Here is a 20,319-nt window from a genome sequence, read left to right on the forward strand (position 1 = left end):
AGAAGAATTAGGATTAGGAGCAGGCAAAATTTTTCTCCACTGCCCATGAAGGGAATCTGAACAGCTTCTTTTAGGATAGTTGGCCAAAGTTAGGTGGGATGAATGCTATGTGCTTGGACTCTAACATAGTTACATACATCATTTTTCTTCTAGATATATGAGGTTTACTGGCTGGAGTTGGATGGTTCTGCTGGAATTCTCATAGGGGGAAACAGATGTGTCTTGAATTTGCCTAGAGCACTCAGTGTTTCTCTTCATGCATGCTTACTCCTTTCTCAATAACAAAAAAAGGTGATGCAGCTTTCCCTAAATTTATTCAACACCCTTTTTGCATCAAAATAGGGATCCCACTATGCACTCTTCAACTTTTCACCTATTTTTTTTTCTAGATTCTTAAAAGCATTAGCAGGTGAAAAAATCTGTGTGTGTTATTGTGCTACCTTCCTTATCAGCAGGGCTGAATCTTCAGATCCACACTACAGACTGGTGCCTGAGCGAGTAAGGAACAGCAGTAGCAGACTGTGGTCTAATATGTGAGCAGGTGCTGGAGAAGGCAGAGGATGGCAATGAGTTTCACAGAGAAGTGTCAATAGCTCATATATTGGGCAGATCTGGGTCCTGGTTTCTATTCCAGAGGAAATAGCCTTTAGGAGAGGCTGTCTCCTCAAACTCAGCTGTATCTGCTTGTACCAGTGCAGTTCTTTGTCCCAGTTCCAATTTTGACCCATCTGAATCTTCACATCCTTGACCACTTGTTCTCAGCCTCTCCTAGGACCTTGCTAGCTCTGGCCTTTGGTGAGTAGGAATATGTGCAGCAGATGCACCTTTTCAAACAACCATGGGGAAGGGGGCAAGGCCATAAGAGCCAGTCCTGTGTTCCCATCTTGATTCCTACCCTTTTACTACACATCAGCCACTGTTTGTATTGTTTGCTCTTCTCTTCTACTGTTTGATCCCGTTTCCAGCCTCCATGCCCAAAGATCTCTTATCCCCATCTGAAGAAGTCATAGCTTTCCTCAGCTCTGTCCTTCCTTTCTCTACTGACACTCCTTCCATCCCAGATTTTGTTTCTTGTCCATCCTGGGGAGCCCAGTTCTTCCAGCCTCCATGCCACACAAGTGGCGTATGGTAGGAGAGGGATGTTCTGGCAGCCAGTGGTTCCAGTGCCCCAGGAGGTCAGCAGCCACGGGAGGGCGAGCCCCACTCGGCCACTGCGCCTGCAAGCTGGGGGGATGCTCAGTGCACAGGGAGCCCAGGGAAGACCTGGCTGCTGGCCTGGAAGTGTCAAACCTTTGTTGAGTGAGGCTTGAATTCAGTAAGAACTGGGTAATGTTTTTTACAGGGGTAGCAGAGGATGTGTCCTGCACCCTTGAACCCAGCCTCTTAAATTTCATCTTCTTACTGCAGAGCATAAAGGCACTCAAATTTTGTGAAGAACGGTTACAAGAGCTCTCTTAAAACAGAAAAACAGCATATGTCTTCATAAACCTGTGCCTAAAGAACTTGTTACTGCTCAAATTTTCAAAAATAGTGTCCTGAAGCGCTCTGGTGCTTCAGCACTTTTGGGTGACTGGCAAGGGCACTGAAACAAGGCACTGGAAACACACACCCTTACTGCAGGCACTTTTTGCCAGCTCAGTCAACTTCGGGCTTCTGGTTTTCCGAAATCCTGTGCTTCTGGCTGGGCATGTTCAGCTTTCGTGGCCTCCTGCATTGTGTAATGCCCTGCTGAGGGCACTGATGAAAACAGCAGCCTCTTGGAGCGAGGCAGCTGGAGGTGACCTTTGGAAAGCCGTGAGCATTTGGCCCAGAGTCCTCTTGGGGAATCGGGGGCCTTCAGGCCTTGATCGCAACTTTTATAGCTTCAGAGGTTTTTACTTAACGTTTGCAGAAGAAAAGCTATTGACTGAAACAAAAGATGTTGATAACCTGGCGGAAATTCAGTGGGTTGGGATCTGGAGCCACCTGCCTGTGGTTGGTGCCCCCTAGCCCCTCACCCCTGGTGCACCACCTTGGGGCGGGGGGCGGCCATTAGCTGTGGGCGGGCTGGTCACGTACCGCTTCTGCTTTAAATGGGGCCCGGGCACCCGGGTGGCTGCTTCCTCCGCCGGGTGTGTGTGTTTTGCGTGTGTTAGGTGTTAATGTGTTAAAACGGCCCGATCTGCAGAGGGTGCGTGTTAAAATACAGGTTAGATCATGGCAACACCGCTGTTGTGCCATCGTTCTAGAGAGGATCCCTGAAGAATCTGCCTGTCCCCATAGTGTTTGTGCAACGCTGTCCTCTGAGGAGAGGCTGAGGGAGCTGGGGGGGCTCAGCCTGGTGAGGAAATGGCCTCGTGTGGGGGGGTGGGTCCTGGCGACAGCCTGCCCGGCCCTATGGGGAGATTATGGAGATGGTGGGGACATATGTTTTATGGAAGTGTGTAGCAGGATGACAGGACACAGTGGTCATAAATTGAAGCAGAGAAGGTTCTGACTTGAGATAAGGAGGAAAAAAGTCACTGAAGACAAGAACAGGTTTTCCAGAGAGGCTATGGATCTCCGTCATTGGAGATGTACCAGACTTGACTGGAAGACTTGGTCTTAATTTGCTGTTGACCCTTGGGAAGGAGCCTGGTCTCCTGAGATGCCTTCCAGTCTCTTTGATTCTGTGTTTCTGTGAAAATGTAAAAATACCTGGAATTATAAGCCAGCAAAGCTGGAGATGGGTGTTCCACTCCAAGCGCACAAAAAAAATATCTGCTGACAAACCAGGTTTAGATTTTACCCCCAGTTTTTACAGAAAGCATCTGAATCTTTCTAATTCTCCTCGTTTTTCAGTCACAAGTAAGACTGAGTTTTGGGTTGGTCATATCCAAAAGAGTTCAGTTGATTACTAAGGGCTGGGCTGGTGGAATGCTGACGATGTTACCAGGTATGTGTGTGCTCTAGTAGAGGATGCTATGTTTTGGTATAATATTAAGAGATTCTCATAACAAGAATGAACGGGTTAAATCTGCACTTTCAATAACAGCTTTCCAGACTTCTCACTTTTCCATTTTTCCTCCTAAAAATTTGAGAAGCCCAAATCAACAGCTGATTTCTTAGATGCTGTCCTTACTACAGTGATGTAAGGTTGCACTTGAATTATACCTTAAAAATAAAAAATGACAGCCTTCTCAGCTTGTTTGATGTGGCATTCAAACTGAAGCTACAGCTTCCATTTCAAATGTTGATAGCAAACTGTCGGAGGAGGAGAAATTTCTGCGCTAATAGGAGAAACTCATGTCAGTCATGCCAGAGCGTTAGGAAACATTACGAGATCTGGATGAAATCTGCCAAAAACCATACACCATCATTTTCTAAATAATCAGCTAGTCTTTAGTGGTGCGGTCTGGAGATTTTTAAATGCTGACTTCATTAGAAAATAAAAACATATAAATAGATGGTTTCAGTGTGGTCACATTTTTAGCAGAAAGGGTTTTTTTAGCAGAAAGTTGTTTTAGCAGGAAAGGTTATTTTCGTTGTCATGAAACGTTAATTCCCCTTTTGTGAGTTTTTATATTAAAACACTAATGAATTTGTATTCTAAAACAGGCCCTTCTTAATTATGCACGATAGATATTCATTAGGCCCCAGAGGGAAGGGGGAAGGTCATGTGACGTGCATGTGTCTCATTACCATGCGTGAAATGATAATAAAATTAGCAATGGCTGGACAACAAATTGGAAGCAAGTTTATTGTAACTCGAGGGAGAGAGTTGCTGGAATTTTTTGGTGCCTAATGTTTTTTTGCTGAACTTCACAGCAGAATGACTGCAGTGAGTGCGACAGCCTACACGCCACCCCCAAAGAGGGATGCTATAATAGGAAAGTATCACATCTGTGTGTGTACTGCTCCACAGCTGAGCAGGTGGATTGTTTTAATTATGCAGTGGCTGGGAACAACCCATGGGGGGCTGTGGGAGCTGCTTTTAGTCAATGGGGACTGCCCTGGTACAAATCCCGGAACATTCGGATCATTTCGAAAACATCCAAAAGTGCTAGAGTGCTGCAAGAACCAGAAGCTATAGGATGCTTCTGAACTCAATTGAGGCATTTTTGCAAATGTGTTATTGTTGGTGCTTATTTAATCCTTCAGCTGGAGATGCACTGAAATGGTTAGACAGAATATATGACACAAGACTCTGTGGCTGGAGCTAAATTAGGTTTTAGATTATCTTGTGTGTTGATCAAGTTATTATTTGATGGTAATGCGGCCACGCTTTTATTACATTCTCGTTGCACTAATGTCTTCATCCCAAAACATGGCAGCAAATCTTGACTTGCAAGCATGCATTGGGACCAGTAAGCATAAACGCTGAATGAGACTGGGAGGCTTTCTCCTTTGTTCTTGGAAAAAAAAAGCACACCAAAACCAAGCAAACCCCTAAAAAATACAGATTGAGATACTTCATATGTTAGTCTTGTTGGTACTGCGCAAAAGCAGAAGAAGCATTTGTGTTGGTCAGATGAGATTTAGACTGTCTTTAAGGAGAATACCTTACATTATGGGCTCTTGTACATCCAAAGCAGTGAAGGCAGTTACTCAGTTTTGCAGTACTGAAATTAAGAGTTGCTGCTTTCCTGTCCATCATCTTAGCAGCTGTCAATCTAGGGTGCAGTGAAAGCTTGTTGGGAATTTGCAATTGGGAGAGTCACTTGAGATCATAACAAAGGTCTTGCAGCTGTCAGTCTCCTTTGCAACAAAACACTGTCTGCGAGTGCCGTCTTGCTTTTCTTGCAGGGTTTGGAGTTCAGGGGAATATGGGCAGAACATAATATGTTCTGGGGCGGTTACGTGTGCTGTGAGAGCAACGTGTTTGGCTTCCCTGCCCGGGGTTGGCTAACCTCGCTTAACAAAACTGCCTTCTGGAGGAGCATGGTTCAAATTATGATTATGAACAAGCTTTCTTAATGCACAAAAGGCAAATTGTGTATGTTTTTATTACGGTTAATTTTTCAGTTATGATTAAAGGAGTATTAATCACAGTTATAAAGGGAATATCGTATCACATCTGTGTAATCCTCCCTTTAAAATAGCAAATATCTCTCATGAAAATACAGTTAAAATTTTCCCAGTATTTAAAATATTTGATATATTTATGACATTGCAAGTGTTCTTCTCTGACTGTAAAATTATATAGAAACATATTAATCTAACTGGGTTCTTCTCCCCAAGTATTCCATTGTCCTGCATATCTTGGACTCTTTTCTGAAGGGCAGTGATTTTTCCCATCACTTGTGAAGCTAGGAAATATAATAAAGAAATGGTTTTCAACCTTTTTCCTTTACCTAGTGTTATCGGGGGGGGGGGGGGGGGGGGGGCAGGGTGGGTGGTGATGTATTTCATATTATTGCTTTTTTTGTTCTGTTTGGTTCTGTATGCATACACATTTTTTTGAATACTTATTGTTCTTTCTGATATAATTTCTTTTCCTACTTCTCCCTGATGAGATGTAGCTATTTCAGCCATGCTGAAAACTACTGGCAAATGGCTGAAGAGCTCTGGTCGTGAACAAGATTCTTTGATTTTTCTTCTAAGCAGGCGTAAGGCAGGGGCTCTTTCGGAAAGCAAGACGTGACTCCGCAGTCATATAAAGGGGTTATGATAAGCTGGATGGTATCGATGGAGTAATATCAACAGTAATGTCATTAGGAGAGAGGGATGTTTATCTTTTAATGAAACCAATTATCTAGTCATCATGTTTTTATGCATTTATTATCCATTCTTTAGGTTTTCTATCTATTTCATGTTAGGATTTCTTTCATTTTCCTTTGAACCTTCTAAATGTATATCCTTGACTTGCTGCGTTCCATGTGTGATCAGGACTTGCATTTGGGAGCTGGGTGTGTGGAGGGCCAGAAAGATTGCTGGGAACACTAATAATACCAGCATTGTGGCCTAGGAAGATTGCTTTTTCTGAGAGCCTGAACTGTCTTAAAATTGTAACTTGGTACAGTTTGCTTTGCATTGAAATATAAGTGTTAGGATACAATGATTTTTAAAGACTGGCATTTTTTTTTTTTCAAATGTGCTCCAGACATAACAGATCAGTCTGTAATGGTACAAGGTTTCACTGGCTGTTCTAGCACAGTTCAGTGAGACCAAGATGTTCAGGTGCTTTAGAGATCTTGAGAGCATTTGTCATGCTCAATACCTGCCTCTGTATAGACATGATTTATTACTGTGCAACATACAATAAGCTAGTGCTTTCTGGAAACTCCCTGTAAACCAGAAGTTTTTACTTTTGATAACCCTCCAGGCTAGTTCTTTTCCTCGGGTCAAACTATCTTTCAGCTGATACCCATCCAAGGTAACTGCCTTTCCCAGGACAAGTGTCTCACTGCTCCATTAAGCTTACAGACATGTCTTTTTCCACATGTGGGAGTTTTTGTGATATGTTGATCTTGCAGCCCTTGTGAAAAACTGTGCTGCACTGAACTGTGTTTATAGTCTTCTCTCCATTTAGATGAATGGTTTTGGAGAACAACGTGGAGCTGGTTTTTGGGGTGGGTGTGCGTGAATCTGTCCATGATGTTTTTTCTCAAGGTTTTGTCGCAAAATGCCATAGACATGCCACAAAATGCCATAGACATGCCATAGACATTTTAGGTCCTATTACTTGGGATGTTATCCCATTATTTTCACAGAATCATAGAATGGTTTGGGTTGGCAGGGACCTTAAAGATCATCTAGTTCCAACCCTCCTGCCCTGGGCAGGGACACCTCCCACTAGCCCAGGCAGCTCAAAGCCCCATCCAGCCTGGCCTTGAACACTTCCAGGCATGGGGCATCCACAACCCTCCTGGGCAACCTGTTTCAGTGTCTCACCACCCTCACAGTAAAGAATTTCTCCTAATGTCCAATCTAAATCCACACTCTTTCAGTTTAAAACCATTACCCCTTGTTCTATCATTACACTCCCTGATAAAGGGTCCCTCCCCATCTTTCCTGTAGGCCCCCTTTAGGTACTGGAAGGCTGCTATAAGGTCTCCCCAGAGCCTTCTCTTCTCCAGGCTGAACAACCCCAACTCTCTCAGCCTGTCTTCATAGGAGAGGTGCTCCAGCCCTCTGATCATCTTTGTGGCCCTCTGCTGGACCTGTTCCAACAGGTCCATGTCCTTCTTGTGCTGCGGACTCCAGAGCTGGATGCAGTGCTCCAGGTGGGATCTCACCAGAGTGGAGCAGAGGGGCAGAATCACCTCCCTGGACTTGCTGACCTTCTTTTGATGCAGCCCAGGATGCGGTTGGCTTTCTGAGCTGCAGGTGCGCATTGCCGGCTCATGTTGAGCTTCTCCTCCACCAACACCCCCAAGTCCTTCTCCTCAGGGCTGCTCTCAATCCATTCTCTGCCCACCCTGTATTTGTGCCTGGGATTGCCATGACTCAGGTGCAGGACCTTGCACTTGGCCTGGTTGAACTTCATGAGGTTCACGAGGGCAAAATTTTGATTGTGTTTACTGCAAAATTCAGCGTGATCCTCCTGCAGCCAGTGAGGGCTCTTTTCTCAGATATAGACTTTATTATCTAAGAAGCTTTAAATTCATTTTAGAGGAGCAGAAATCCCTTCCTGGCCTCTGCAGGTTAGTATCAAGTACTAGGAAATTGGAGCTAATGAAGCCTTTGTCAATATTTTAATTTATTATGGGTAATTTACTAGAGACCAGGCCTGTCTGTCAGTTGGTAAGTCTCTAAAGATGGATCTAACAGGTCCACGTAAACTGTAGATCATGTTGAAACTTGAGATCCAGTAGAGTCATACAGAAATGCATCGTCATGTTCCTGATTTGGGTTCTCCGTTTACAGGAAACGCCATTAGATAGTTCCGCGTTAATCATGTGGGTTCTTTCTACAGACTGGATAGCTAAAGAAAGGCTAAACTAGTGACCAAATTGTAGACATGTAAATTGAAAGTACTGGGGAGAAAATTCACTGCATGCTGAAGTGAAAGCCCTGACACTGTGAAGCAGATTTTCATGGTGAGGCCTGCTATTGGGATTGTGTCTGGATATTATAGAATTAAACCCTACTCCTTCATACGGAGTTCTGGATATACTTCCAACAGCGCTTCTGAGCCATCAGTTTAAAATGTGCTCTCTCATCTAAATTCAGCTATGTTTCTTTTCCGGCAAGTCTTTTCTATGTTTCCAAGGATGATAGCAGAAATTTTTGTCAGTTCTGTCTGCTTTGTCTCGTTCCCCCACCACTCAGACAGCACTTCACAGTTCTTTTGCCTTTTAGATAGTGGTAAATTCTGGAAGAAAAAGAAACAGCAACCAAAAGACAAACAAGCAAAGGAGGACAAAAACCCCAACAAAACTAAGTTTCAAACTCAGTTAAAAATATGCTGTCCTGATCTACTACTTTCTTTTGCTGTGATTGTACCTGCAACATCTCCATCTTTTCGGTGGTGTTCAGCATGGCCTTCATCAGCCCTGCCTGCAGTGCTCTTCCTGGCCTTTTTATGGCATCATTTATGGAGACAGGACACAACCTTCCCAGCACTGGAAATCACCCTCTCCTGGCTCTGCCTCCGGACAGGCTGGAGACTAGTTTCTTGTGCTCATGATTCCCATATTGCCTGCTCAAATTTTACTCCTATCAATAATCCATTTGACTACCTTAAACAGATCAGCTTAAAACAGGCAGGTGGTCCTATACTAAAAAGTATAAACACTCAGCTTCTTGACGATTCTTTGTCTGGCTTGTCAAATCCTCATTTTGCCAGACAACCTGTAAAGCTGCAGGTGAAAAATTTTTGAAGCTGTTATAAACAAACACTAGGGTTATGTTTTGCCAGCTATCTTCTTGTCTGTTTTTGAGACATCTCCATGGGCAAGTATTTCGTCACACTGAGCTCAAATTTGGTGAAAAATTCAAGAGTACAGCTATAAGTCACAGCTTCTCTTCAGGACAGGGACTGCTGTCTTTGCACAAGCGTGCAGGTGTTTCAGCAAAGGACGTAATTTTACCCACAGTATTTGTGGAGCTGCTGCTGCCTCAGAGGAAAAGGCTGGGAATGAAGGTGCAAGTGCGAGACCAGGAGCTCCTGTGAACATCCTCATCCTTGGGGCAGCAAATTGCATTGCTTCCTATCATTCCATAAATCCTTGAGCCAGCTTTGCTCCCCCTGTCTGTCCTTAGATTATGAGGTGAAGAGTGGTGGCTCCCCTTTTGTAATCTTTTTCCTTTTCCTTTCTCGTAGGGAGCTCCTATGCAAAATTGCCGTATCAGCCCCACACACTGGTATAGGCCAGCTTTGCTCCCCCCATCTGTCCTTAGATTATGAGGTGAAGAGTGGTGGCTCCCCTTTTGTAATCTTTTTCCTTTTCCTTTCTCGTACGGAGCTCCTATGCAAAATTGCCATATCAGCCCCACACACTGGTATAGGGCAGGTGCTGAATGGAGGTGGGAGAGGGGCACAGGGGCTGCTGTGGTGGGGAATGGTCTCTCTGCAGAGACGCAGATGGCAATCAGCTCCAGCAGAGGGAAAGGGACGTGGATTAAGAGGTCATTAAGCGAGAGAAGGAGAAACCAAAATGAAAAGCGTACACTTCTGGCATATTGTCACCCGCCTAGGGATTTCTGTAAGAGGGAGGCAATTGCAGTTACCACACGAGAGGGGGAAGACAGATAAAACATTCAGAAATAATCGCAGAGCGTTTCATTAGCTGTTATTTAAATTATGTTATCTTAGCCTTTGTGCACAATTATCCGATGGCTGCCAAACAATACCCAGAGAGCTAGGGAACAAATACAGGCCCAGCTATGGGGAGTAATTTAACGTCTTACATTTAATGGGAGCGCTTTGTGGGCTTGTCCCTGGGAGGATGGGAGGACTGCCCCTTCCCCAGCTATCAGCAGGACCTGCAGGTGACCTGCATCTGGGCCAGACCCATACAGCTTCCTGCATCGTTAGTGCTGTTGCACAGACATGCTTTGGGTGCGAGCCATGGGACTTCCCACTCAAGAGGTGCTTTGAGGTGCAGAATGGAAGGAGAAACAGTGGCAAGTCCTGATGCTCCCTCCTGACTGCAAGGCACGAGGAGATCTGCTGTGGTTGAAAGGCCACCTCTGGCCCCCTGTCTTCCCCAAGTAAGCTCCCAGAGCCTGGCAGCTCTGCATGGTGGCAAGTCTCAACTTGCTGTGGCTCTTCTGAAGGTACAGATCATGCCTATCTCCGTCTCTGGCACTGCAGTAGCTGATCTGGCTTTCAGACGGAGCAGGGGCTGGATGTCCTTTTTGGTCAGTGCTGCCAGGAGTTCCTACAAACAGAGTTACAGCACGCTGCAGTGTAGGCCTTACCAGAGCTCTGTCAGTGAGGATTTGTTTCCATGGCTGTAAGCCTTCCTGACTCTTCCTAGCAGTAGAACTTCTGTCAGTGAGTTTATCTCTCTCTTGCCATTAATATCATTGCTTTGAGAGTGGTGCTTTGTTATTTATTGACCTGGATTGAAGGTTAGCACCATGTCAATATGTAGGAAAAAAATCAAGACCTTAATTAAAAAAACTGTGGTGAAATCCTGACCCTGCTGTAAACAGGAGGTTGAACCCTTGACTTCAAAGCAGCTGGGGTTATACCAGTTGTCCAAAACAACATCAGTTCACCTCTGCTCTTTCTTTGTGCAGACGGCTTCAATCTAAATTCCCTCCTCAGCTGACTGCACTGACTGTACTAACTTAAACCTTGACCAAATGATTTTTCAGCATACAAACTGTGGGTAGTTTATGGCCAAACTGTGATTCAGCCCACATTTCTGTGCAAGCAAGCAAGGCTACAGAGGAACGTGCCTGATGTAGTAATTTGACTCTTGGTGCTCAGTCATGTGGAAATACAGGTATAACCTTGCCCTGCATCACAGGAGTCCCAGGAAAGCGGGGATGGGAGAAGCTTTCACTCCCCTGACCCAGCTGAGCAGCTTGCTCCTTGCAGCATGGGCAGTGATTTCCCAGTGGCAAAAGCACAGACTGAAACAAATATTCTGCCCCCAGCCCTTTGCTCTAGAGAAAAGGTGGAGGCAAGGGAGGCATGGTGAGTCAGTTGCGGACTGAGTCACAGCGCTTCCCCGGCCTCCCGCTTCCTAAAGACTATCCTCTGCTTAGTGTTGTGCCTTTGGGCACTTTCTAGCCTCGAGTACACACCTTGCGTTTTAATCAGTGATCTGCTTAGTTTCCCCCGTTTTTGGTGTTTTGGGTTTCTTCAATAAATAAGATGAAAATAGTTTTGAAGATTGGAATAAATTCAAAGCACAGAACAAAGGGATGCAATTTAACTACAAGAGTTATATGTGAGAAAGTAGTATGAAACTATGTGATTGCCGTGCAAACAGCTTCTGTCATTTGTTAATACTCTTCAACTGTTACGCTTTTGAGTATTTTTTCTTCTTCTATCTAATGCTTTTCTTCAGTGTTTGCTTTTAGTTCCCTATCTTTTAACACTCCTACTCTACATTTGTTTCCAATATTTTGATGGAAGACCACATGCTTTCCATTTGAGAATCAGATGTCAGGGAAACAAAGCGCCTCTGGTGTTGCAACTACAATGTGTCTTAGCAGCAACCCTCCCCTTTCACTCTTGCGCTGACAGCCACTACATCACCTCAGACCCACCTCAGGAGCCACCCGAACCCAGATCCCTCCTCTTCCTCGGTGAGCAGAAACCAGCTGCGCACGGTCCCAGAGTGTCTCTTCTGGCAGGAGCGCGTGGTCTGCCAGTCCTGCCAGGCCTCCACTTCTGCGGCTAACACCACTGGATGTGCTGCTGACATGTGTAACCCTTTGAACATGTAGGGCCAATGCCTCTCTGTTTAGGCTCTATCCTTCTTGCCTGTGGTCTCTTTGAAGATGCAGACGTCTGCCTCTCCTTTTACTTCCCTCCTGTCCTTCAGTGGCAGTTTTCATGTTTCCTCCCCCTGTTTAAATTGCTCAGATCCATCTGCTTCTTGCTCTTTTTCTCGATCCTCCTCCTCTTCTTCCACACCTCCTTTTGTGGGAAAAAGTCTGCTTGCCTGGATTTAATCACCACATTGAATATATACAACGGTCTAATATGCTCCTCTGCTTGCTGTGTCTTTTTGATTTCTCCTGCAGTACCATCTCAGTCACATGCAGCTAAAAATAAACATATTTTCCTCCCCCTCAGCCTTTTCCACTCGACCTGAACTGTGCCAAGAAGATTACAGAATAGGAAGTTACCTTGGTTTCTGAAAGCACTGAGTCGTATTTCAAGTAGACATAAGATTTTAAAGTTTCATAAACGGGTCTAGAGAGGACAGCAGAATCTTGGTGGAGCCTGGGATCTCCAATTTATCTTTAAGAAGTTCTTGGAAAAAAATTCTGGAGCATCACTACAGCTGGTCACGTCTCTCTTGAGCGTGCAGACCAGTGTTTGAATGGACAGCCATAGTCAGAGAGCAACACTTTGTTGAACAGCTATGAAAAAAACTCTATCGAAATTAAAATAATCACCACAAAAACATCCTCTCAAAACACAGCAACAAAATCCCTGTATCCTGTTTCCTGAGTAAGTCAAAAGCCTCCCTGCTTTTCAGCAGCATGTGAATGGGTATTTGTGTAGGACATGTTAGTAAAGGGGAGGGGGAAGGAAAGGATAAGAAGGGGAAAGAGAACAGAAAAAAGCCTGGATATGCCTGAGTGAGCAGTAGTTTTCAGTTTGGTCAACTGCCTCCATTTTTTCATTTTAAAAAGGCTTGGAGGGTATAATTGAAGTTATTTCTTCTGTCATTTTGGAAGTGTAATGTATCTGCACAAGTTGGAGAGCGAAAATAAAGTTTAGTTACTTTGTGTCTTTGGTATCCATCATTTTTTTGAGCTCATGTGCCCTTAGAGGCCCTCCACTGCGGAGTCTTTCTGGCCTTGTCTACATGGACAGATATATAGATCCAAACTCCTTCACCCATATCCTGAGGGACCAGACACTAGCCAGTGTTGTCTGGAAACTGCTGCTGCCCTAGAGGCACTTTGCAGTAGTTAAAATGCAGGGCTGTCTCTGTGGCCCTTATTTTTCTTGCTTCAGACATGTCCTATGTTGAAAACCTCCCACCTGAGATACATTCAGTACTTTCCATATTGGTTACAAATTTCTACGGCAATTTGGTTTTAGATTTCCTTCTCACAGGTAGAGCAGAGCACAGGGAGCTAGAGCAGCACTTCACCTGCTCTGTTCCACAGAAGAAACAGATAGAAATGTGGATGCGTTGAGAAAGCTCTGTGATATTTGACATTGATTTGTTTGGTAGCAGCTTGTTTTTCACCTCCCGTCTGTGTAATGCTACTCCTGGGTGAGCGAGGAAGACATGCACTGGATCCTTCTGTCATGCATGAATGTCAGTTCCTTTTCTAGCATGTTACCATGGCATCCTACCTCAGGTGATTTAATAAGGGAGAAGAAGAGACTATAAAAGGGATGTGTTCATAGTCTTTTAACCCTTTCAGGAGAGTGATGTAAAAGGAATAAGAGAAATTTCTATGGGAGGATGTCACTGTGTTGGATTCTTGGTTGCTCCATTGCTGCTACTTGGAGATTGCAAATGCAGCAACCCATGTCCCTTCCTAGGTACCATCATATCACCATCACCACAGGTAAATGCGTTAGTAGCCTGGCCCTCTCCCCCTTGAATGATGAAAAGTCAAGCCCCGAGAAGACATCAGGAAATGCAGGGCAACTGGGCTATACATCGTGCTAATGCCTTCATCCTGTAGACCACCTGAGTATTTTATTTTTAAAAGTTCCTTCTTTGCATTATACTTCCTGGAGTGATACCCCCGGCCTTCCTGGAGAATCTGCTTTTGCCTGTGGTTGGTAAAGGCAGTCACATTTCTAGAACAGCCTGGTTTACAGGGGGTTTTAACTTGAACTGCTTCCTAGTCTTACGTAAGGGAGGCAACAATTGAATGTTCGTAGTTGAGGCTGCACTAGGAAAGTACTTAAAATAGCAGTAAAATCTCTTAGCGTGCACTTTAATTATTAAATTTTGTCCTGCTGCAGAGCAGAGTAATTTCTTTTTGGGATAATTGCCTTTTCGAAGCAATTTTTGCATTAAAGATTCACTGGCTTTGCAGAAGAAACTAGGTGCTTCTAAATGCTCCTTATTAAAAATTTAGCCTGAGTCTTGTCTTGTCTTTCCTCTTTTTGCTTTTTACTTTTTCTTACCCACAAAACAATAGCCTTCATTCACTTCTAGCCTCATGCCCTTTCTTGCGCACATTTGCTTTGGGAGTTGCACATTAAAGCAGAAAAATAATGCATATCTGTTCTTCAACTTTTGGTTCTTGTAGATCAAGGTTGGCTGAGGGATAGCTAGTTTGTGTGCCCTGTTGCCTCACAGCCCAAACTCCCACACTGAAAGGCTTCCCTTCTTAATCAAGTACGCTGACCTCAATGCACCCCTTTTTATCTGTGATATTTCATAGCCCACCCCCCCCCCCAAAAAAAAAAAAAGTTATGGAAGGATACTGATTAAATTTCCCAGTTTATGGTTGAAAATGCGCAGCAACGCAAGCTTTCCTGAATCTAGGAAGATGGATGTGCTATTTCTTGAAGTCCATGGTCTGTCTTAGCCACCGTTCATCATGTTGCTGTTGATGTCACCAATGAATTTTTGCATGGCCCAAAGGAGGGAGGAGTTATGTGAAGGAAGTTATAGAATTTACTGCCACATTGGAAACAAAGCTGCCATCTGTATTCAGTGAGGAAACTCTTTAAAATAATCTCGGTGATTCCGGTAGGATGAAGTAAGTACTTGCTAAGCAAGGGCTTTCTGATTGCTGGTGTCCTAGCCAGACATTTCAGCAGGGAGAGTTCAATCAGAAGAGCACTTTAGACTAGCTCACATCTGCTAAAAGAGATCAGAATCGCTATTTCTGTGTGCATCTCTAATGCCACATTAGGACCGCTCAAGGTTTCTTCCTATCTCTATATCTGACTAATTCAGAAATTAATGGAATTTTAATAGCCAGAGCTTGTCTTAAAAGTAAAGAAGGCATTGCATTAAGGGCACTTGAATTTAACTTCCATCTGATAACTTTTTTTTTTTGCTGCTTGTCCTGATACTCTTCTATTGATTTAAATGGAGTTAACTCCAGATTTTCAGTATTATAAACCAGATCAAAATCAACTCACTGACAAACCTCAAAGGATTAGAATTTTTTTCCCCATTTCCCTGCCAGCCCTCTGGTTAAGTGGATAGCTGTAGCCTTCAAATAAAGCAAAGCTTTCATGGGTAGCATCCTGGACAAGGAATTTAGACTGGGAGATAATGTTAAAAATTCAGATGCAACATGCAGCTAGGATTAAGATGTGGATTCGGTTTTGATATTGCTGAACCTTCATATTTGTACTGATGCAGTCAGCTAAAATTGGAAAAAATAATGAGACAAACTGATGTCGTGCCGTTCTACCTGCCCTTTCCACACTAAAATAAGATTTTAAAAAAATTAGTCTCCACCTAACTGATCCTGATCTGGAGCCCAGGTGCAGACTTGGGTTTTCACTGAAGATCTCCCATCCCCAAGAAGGGAAGCAGGAAGAAAATAGGGTCTTTGAAACTCTCATTTTGGTCTGTCTCTCACTGCAGTGGGCTGCGTTATGTGTGCTGTACAGTCTGTCTTGCCTAGAACAGTTGTGGCTGTCATCCTCTAGTGTAGTGTTAAAATTAAGACTGATTGTGTTTCCATCCATACAGTTAGCTGCTGTCAGTGTCAAATGTGGCGAGCGATAGGTAAAGAGTTTTGGTCTGGAATTAGCTGGTTTAACCTTGAACAAAGTGAGTAAACATATAGAACAGCAGCTGGAGTTTGGTAACAACTGAATAATGTTATCTGCAAAACTCTGTTTCGGCTTCCAGCTGGCACCTCTCAAGGGGCAGCAACACAATTGAGATTGGCAGTAAGTTGACTTCATGGGCTGAATTCTGGCAAAGCACCCAACTGCCTGCACAGTGTGTGAGTTAGGACTGTTGCCTTTCTCAGCAGCAAAGTGCTTTCTCTTCCTGGTGTCTTTTCACACTTCTCTCTGGTACTTTTCAGTTTTTGAGCTGATTACAGTCTCTTTCTAGAAGGGTACGGCCTTTTATAGTCACAAGCATGCACTCTATCAACAAGGTAGATAGTCTCTCCTGACTGCCTTTGCTCTGACATCTTCCCCTTCTTTGTATCTTGCTGGGTTTTGCCCCGGACCTCCACGATCAGCTTTCCCCAGCATGTTTTGCAGCTTGCAGCAAAAGAATGGGACGATGCAGAAGGAAGCTGCTGTTTTGACATTTAAATAGATACAGGAGCAAGCAAACATTAGGTTCAGGTGCTCTCAGACTTGGGAGACATCTGGCTTTCACCTTTTGGCTTTCAGCTCTGTGGTTTGTGATCACCTTTGCAAACTTGGTGTTAGAAAACCTCTTAGTGCTTCTCCATGATGAAAGCTTCAGGCTTGCTGTCGACACAAGCAGTTCTTAGAAGCAAGTTTTCTATCTGTGTTGTTTCTCGTCCTGCCCTTGTCCCAGAACAATTTTGAGAGCCTGGGGCTGCACCGTGTGCTCCCGGTCACTGCGCCAGTCCCCCAGCCTTGCCCAAGACTGCGCTGCTCTCTCAAAGGTCTATTGTCCACCAGCACAACGGAGGCCATAGAAGCAACAGAAAGATCTGAAAAACTGCCTGATGGGGGGTGTGGGAAAGCAAGAGGAACCGAAGGTTATTCCAGTGCCCAGCCAGCCTGTTCATTTAACCAAAAAGGCAACAGACTGAGCCCATGAAGCAGGTTTCGGCCTACTGGTAAAAAAAAAAGTGGTCTTTGGTATTGTCGTCTCTTAATTGTTTGTGTTATGGTACCACCAGGAGGCCCTGTCCTCCTCTGGGACAAGTCCATAGCTGGCAGTTTGCGCTCTGTCACGTTCAATGAATACATTGAGGTGACAAGGGGATCCAACTATACTTTGAGCACTGCTGCTCCTTCTTGCTTCCAGCACACACTGTACCCCTGCGAGTGATTTCCTTTATGAAGGGTGCGTAGGCTGATTTAATTGCTAGTGCAGCAGATCGGATAACACAGAGTACACAGCTATGGTTGTGAGCATGTTCCTAAGACATGGGTAAAAGGAGCTAGAAGAAAAGTAAAAATTTACTCTCTTTTCTTAAGAGGTTTCATGATCCAGTGCATCTGGACAGTGTAATTTATAGTGTCTGGACTAAAGATTTATCCATCTTTGTTTTTTGTAATATTCTCCTTGGTATTTTTAGTGGTTTGTACTCTTCTGTTCCTGTCATAATGACATGTGGTCGGACTTTTGGAGCAGTTTGCTGTGCTTCATTTACTGTCTTGCGTTTAAGTTAATTTGCATTCTGAAGATTTTGAAGCACTTTAAAAATGGTCTTTAAGTATATCTTGGTATGTCTTTGGAAAGTATTATTACTTGTATGCTTTGGATTTTAGATGTCCCCATGGAATATCTTCGCCATGCAATGCTAGAGATGAATCCTTTTCTTTCCTTCCCTTTTCCTCGTTCAGATTTACAGATCCGGACTCCTGAAGCCTGTTCTGTTCTAAGCCTAAATTGTTCTCTTTATCCTTAGGATTTTTTAAAGAGATTGACAGGTGATTTATAAGTTAAAATATATGTCTGGCTCTAAAAAGACTTACTAAACCCACCAAACAGAGTATTATTATGCTGTAGGACCACTTCAAGAGCCCCTTTTATTGCCAGAATGAGTAAGCCCTTTCTGGTCTCTGTACAGTGGGATCAGAGGCAGTAGAAATAATAAACCGTTGTCACTGATAAAAATAAAAGAAGATGTGAACCATTTTCTTTTGAACTGCTGAGAAATCTGTATGCAGCAATTTTGTGCTTGAGGCAGGAAGTTAAGAATGAAAATCATTACGTTAGTACCTTTCTCAAGGTACTGTGAAATAAAACAAGCAAAATAGAGGGGGGAAAAATTAAATGGAATTAACAGAAGCTACATTATAATGAGCCAAGGAAGCAACTACATAATGAAGGAAAAATATTCTAGCTGTGTAGTAATATTAGTTCACTTTATTTGATGGCTCTATGTTGAAGAGACAGAAATAAATTTTTCCCCAAATTATTCATAATAAGTGTTTGAACAAAAGATGCAAATTAGCTGAAATCAGCTACTAAGTCAGAGACATGGACATGGTAGCGTATCTTAGATGGCAATGAAAAATACCAACATTCATGGCCATTCGGCTTTGTAGGAGCTCAGAGATGCTGAGCCATGCTGAGCGTAACTAAAAAGTTACAAACAGGAGGCTTACAGCTTGCCTTAGGAGCAAAGGGAAGCAACCTACTCTTTTTGTGAAGGGGCCCAAGTTGAAGGACATTTCTTCCATTTATTTTCCCCCAGCTGAATCCCTGTTTCCTGTCAGTTCTGTGCCAGAGAGCTCATTTAGCTGACTTCAGCAAGATGGTCAAGATTCAGATTTCCATTTTCCAAGTGCAGCCTGCTTTGCAGGAAAACACAGACATAATACATCATTAGTCCTGAGATTCAGCTGGTCCTAATAGCCCCGTATACATGCACTCCGGGAGAGCTGGATCTTACTTTCCAACCCTGGGGGACCCAGGTCTATCCTTCAAATGTTTCTGTTCATACATTTATTTCAATTTATGGTGGAAGAATAGGATGTGAACAGGTTAGCAGGCTACCGTGGCACCTCCTGCACGGTTTGTGGTTCATGAGCTGTATACCAGGGTTCAGTAAAACTGGGCAGGATTCGGCTTTGAAAAAGCACAGGGAAGGGGAGGAAGAAGGGTCCCTAATTCTCCAGCCTAATTTTTCTCACGTCTCTCAAGACAGTAGGGTTTCCGAGCCACAGTAAAAGGATGGAGCACGCTTTCTTCCTTATCACAGATCTTAGTGATGAGCAGTGTTTGGGATGTGTAGTGGGGCCTTTGCTGCTATAACTCATTATTTCCTTACTGCTTTTCAAGGCTGCAGTCCCCGAGCTGTTCCCCATGCTGGGGTCCGTTCCCTGGGCTACGAGGTGATGGGGCAGGCTCTCTCTGGTCTCATCTACCCTGGGGACAGGTCCCTTCAGTGTTTATAAAAGCAAACTATAAAAATGTATGTGGGATTTCAGGAGCTGTGCTGCAGTGTTTAACACCTTTCTCTTGTACCTAGCATGGGGGGCAAGATCCATCCCCCACGCTGGGCCCACTGTGGCTGCAGTTAGCAAATTGTACCCTGAGATTCATGGGAAAGCTTCTCTAAAGTTGCCTAAGGAAGGGAATTGGCACTAAAATGAGGTTTGTGTGTCTTGAATGGTCACAGGGTAAAACTCACTGTCAGATCATCCCTGAGCTGGGGCAGTTCTTCATCTCTGTAGGTGAGGAATACTGGCACGAGCTGTGGGATAGCTAGGGAGCCTTTTGATCTGCAAAGTTTTTCACAACAAGGATATTGAACATGCTTTGCTCTCTGCCACACTGATGGTTAATAGCATTATTTTGGTCTTTACAAGTGGAACTGGTATCAGATGAAGGCCTGTTGTCTTCCATTTATCTTTAGACCTTATGCTTTTCACTCAGCCCAGGGAGCTATGAATATATTACATGTGATAATAATAATTTAATTGTACTTAAGAACAATGTAACTGCTTTTGGTTTAGTCCAAAGCTATTTTTTGACTTTGGAGTTTTTCTAAAGAAGTTTTAAATGTTTTAAATGTTATATATTATATTATAAAAAAATTCTTCAATAATGAAAAAACCCTACCTGGGGCAAGATTACTTCTGCCTGGTGCTCAGCAGAACTGCAGTCATCGGAGCTCTGCCACTGAGGTCATCACAGACGTGTCATTTGAAAAAGATGAAGTAGTTGTATGTTCCTGAAAAGCATCTGTGGAGTTGGGGAGCAATACGTTTCCTATCACCTTGTCATTGACTTAGTCTTGCATATGAGGACTGCAATTAGTTTTCCTGGAATGAAATCTGTTTTCATTTCATTTGTCAAAATATTTTCATTCATCATATTTTCATTCATCAAAACAGGCATTTAGCCTATTATGGCTAAGGACAGTGCTGCAGTTTTGGGGAGGATATCACAGCCAGGAAGCAAAGCAGAGAAAGGGTGATTACTGATTCTCTGGGCATTCCCTCCTGCAGTCAGTTGTCAGCGTGTGCTGGGTTTGCCACTGTTATGTCCTGCTCTTAATTCCCCTAGTTGCTGCTTTTGTTTCAGTGCAATGCCTGGGGAGGAGGGATGTGTCCTGTGGTCCATCAGCAGCACCCATGCACTTTTGCTGTACTGCAGGCTGAGGCTGCACGTG

General features: G+C 43.8%; 1 protein-coding gene across 1 annotated transcript in view; it reads left to right on the plus strand.

Annotated features, from left to right (window-relative positions):
• Positions 1-20,319, plus strand: part of LMNTD1 (lamin tail domain containing 1) — a 161,544-nt gene that overhangs the window by 60,404 nt on the left and 80,821 nt on the right. The window lies entirely within an intron of this gene.

Source organism: Chroicocephalus ridibundus, chromosome 1, assembly GCF_963924245.1.
Source record: "Chroicocephalus ridibundus chromosome 1, bChrRid1.1, whole genome shotgun sequence".
NCBI lineage: Eukaryota > Metazoa > Chordata > Aves > Charadriiformes > Laridae > Chroicocephalus > Chroicocephalus ridibundus.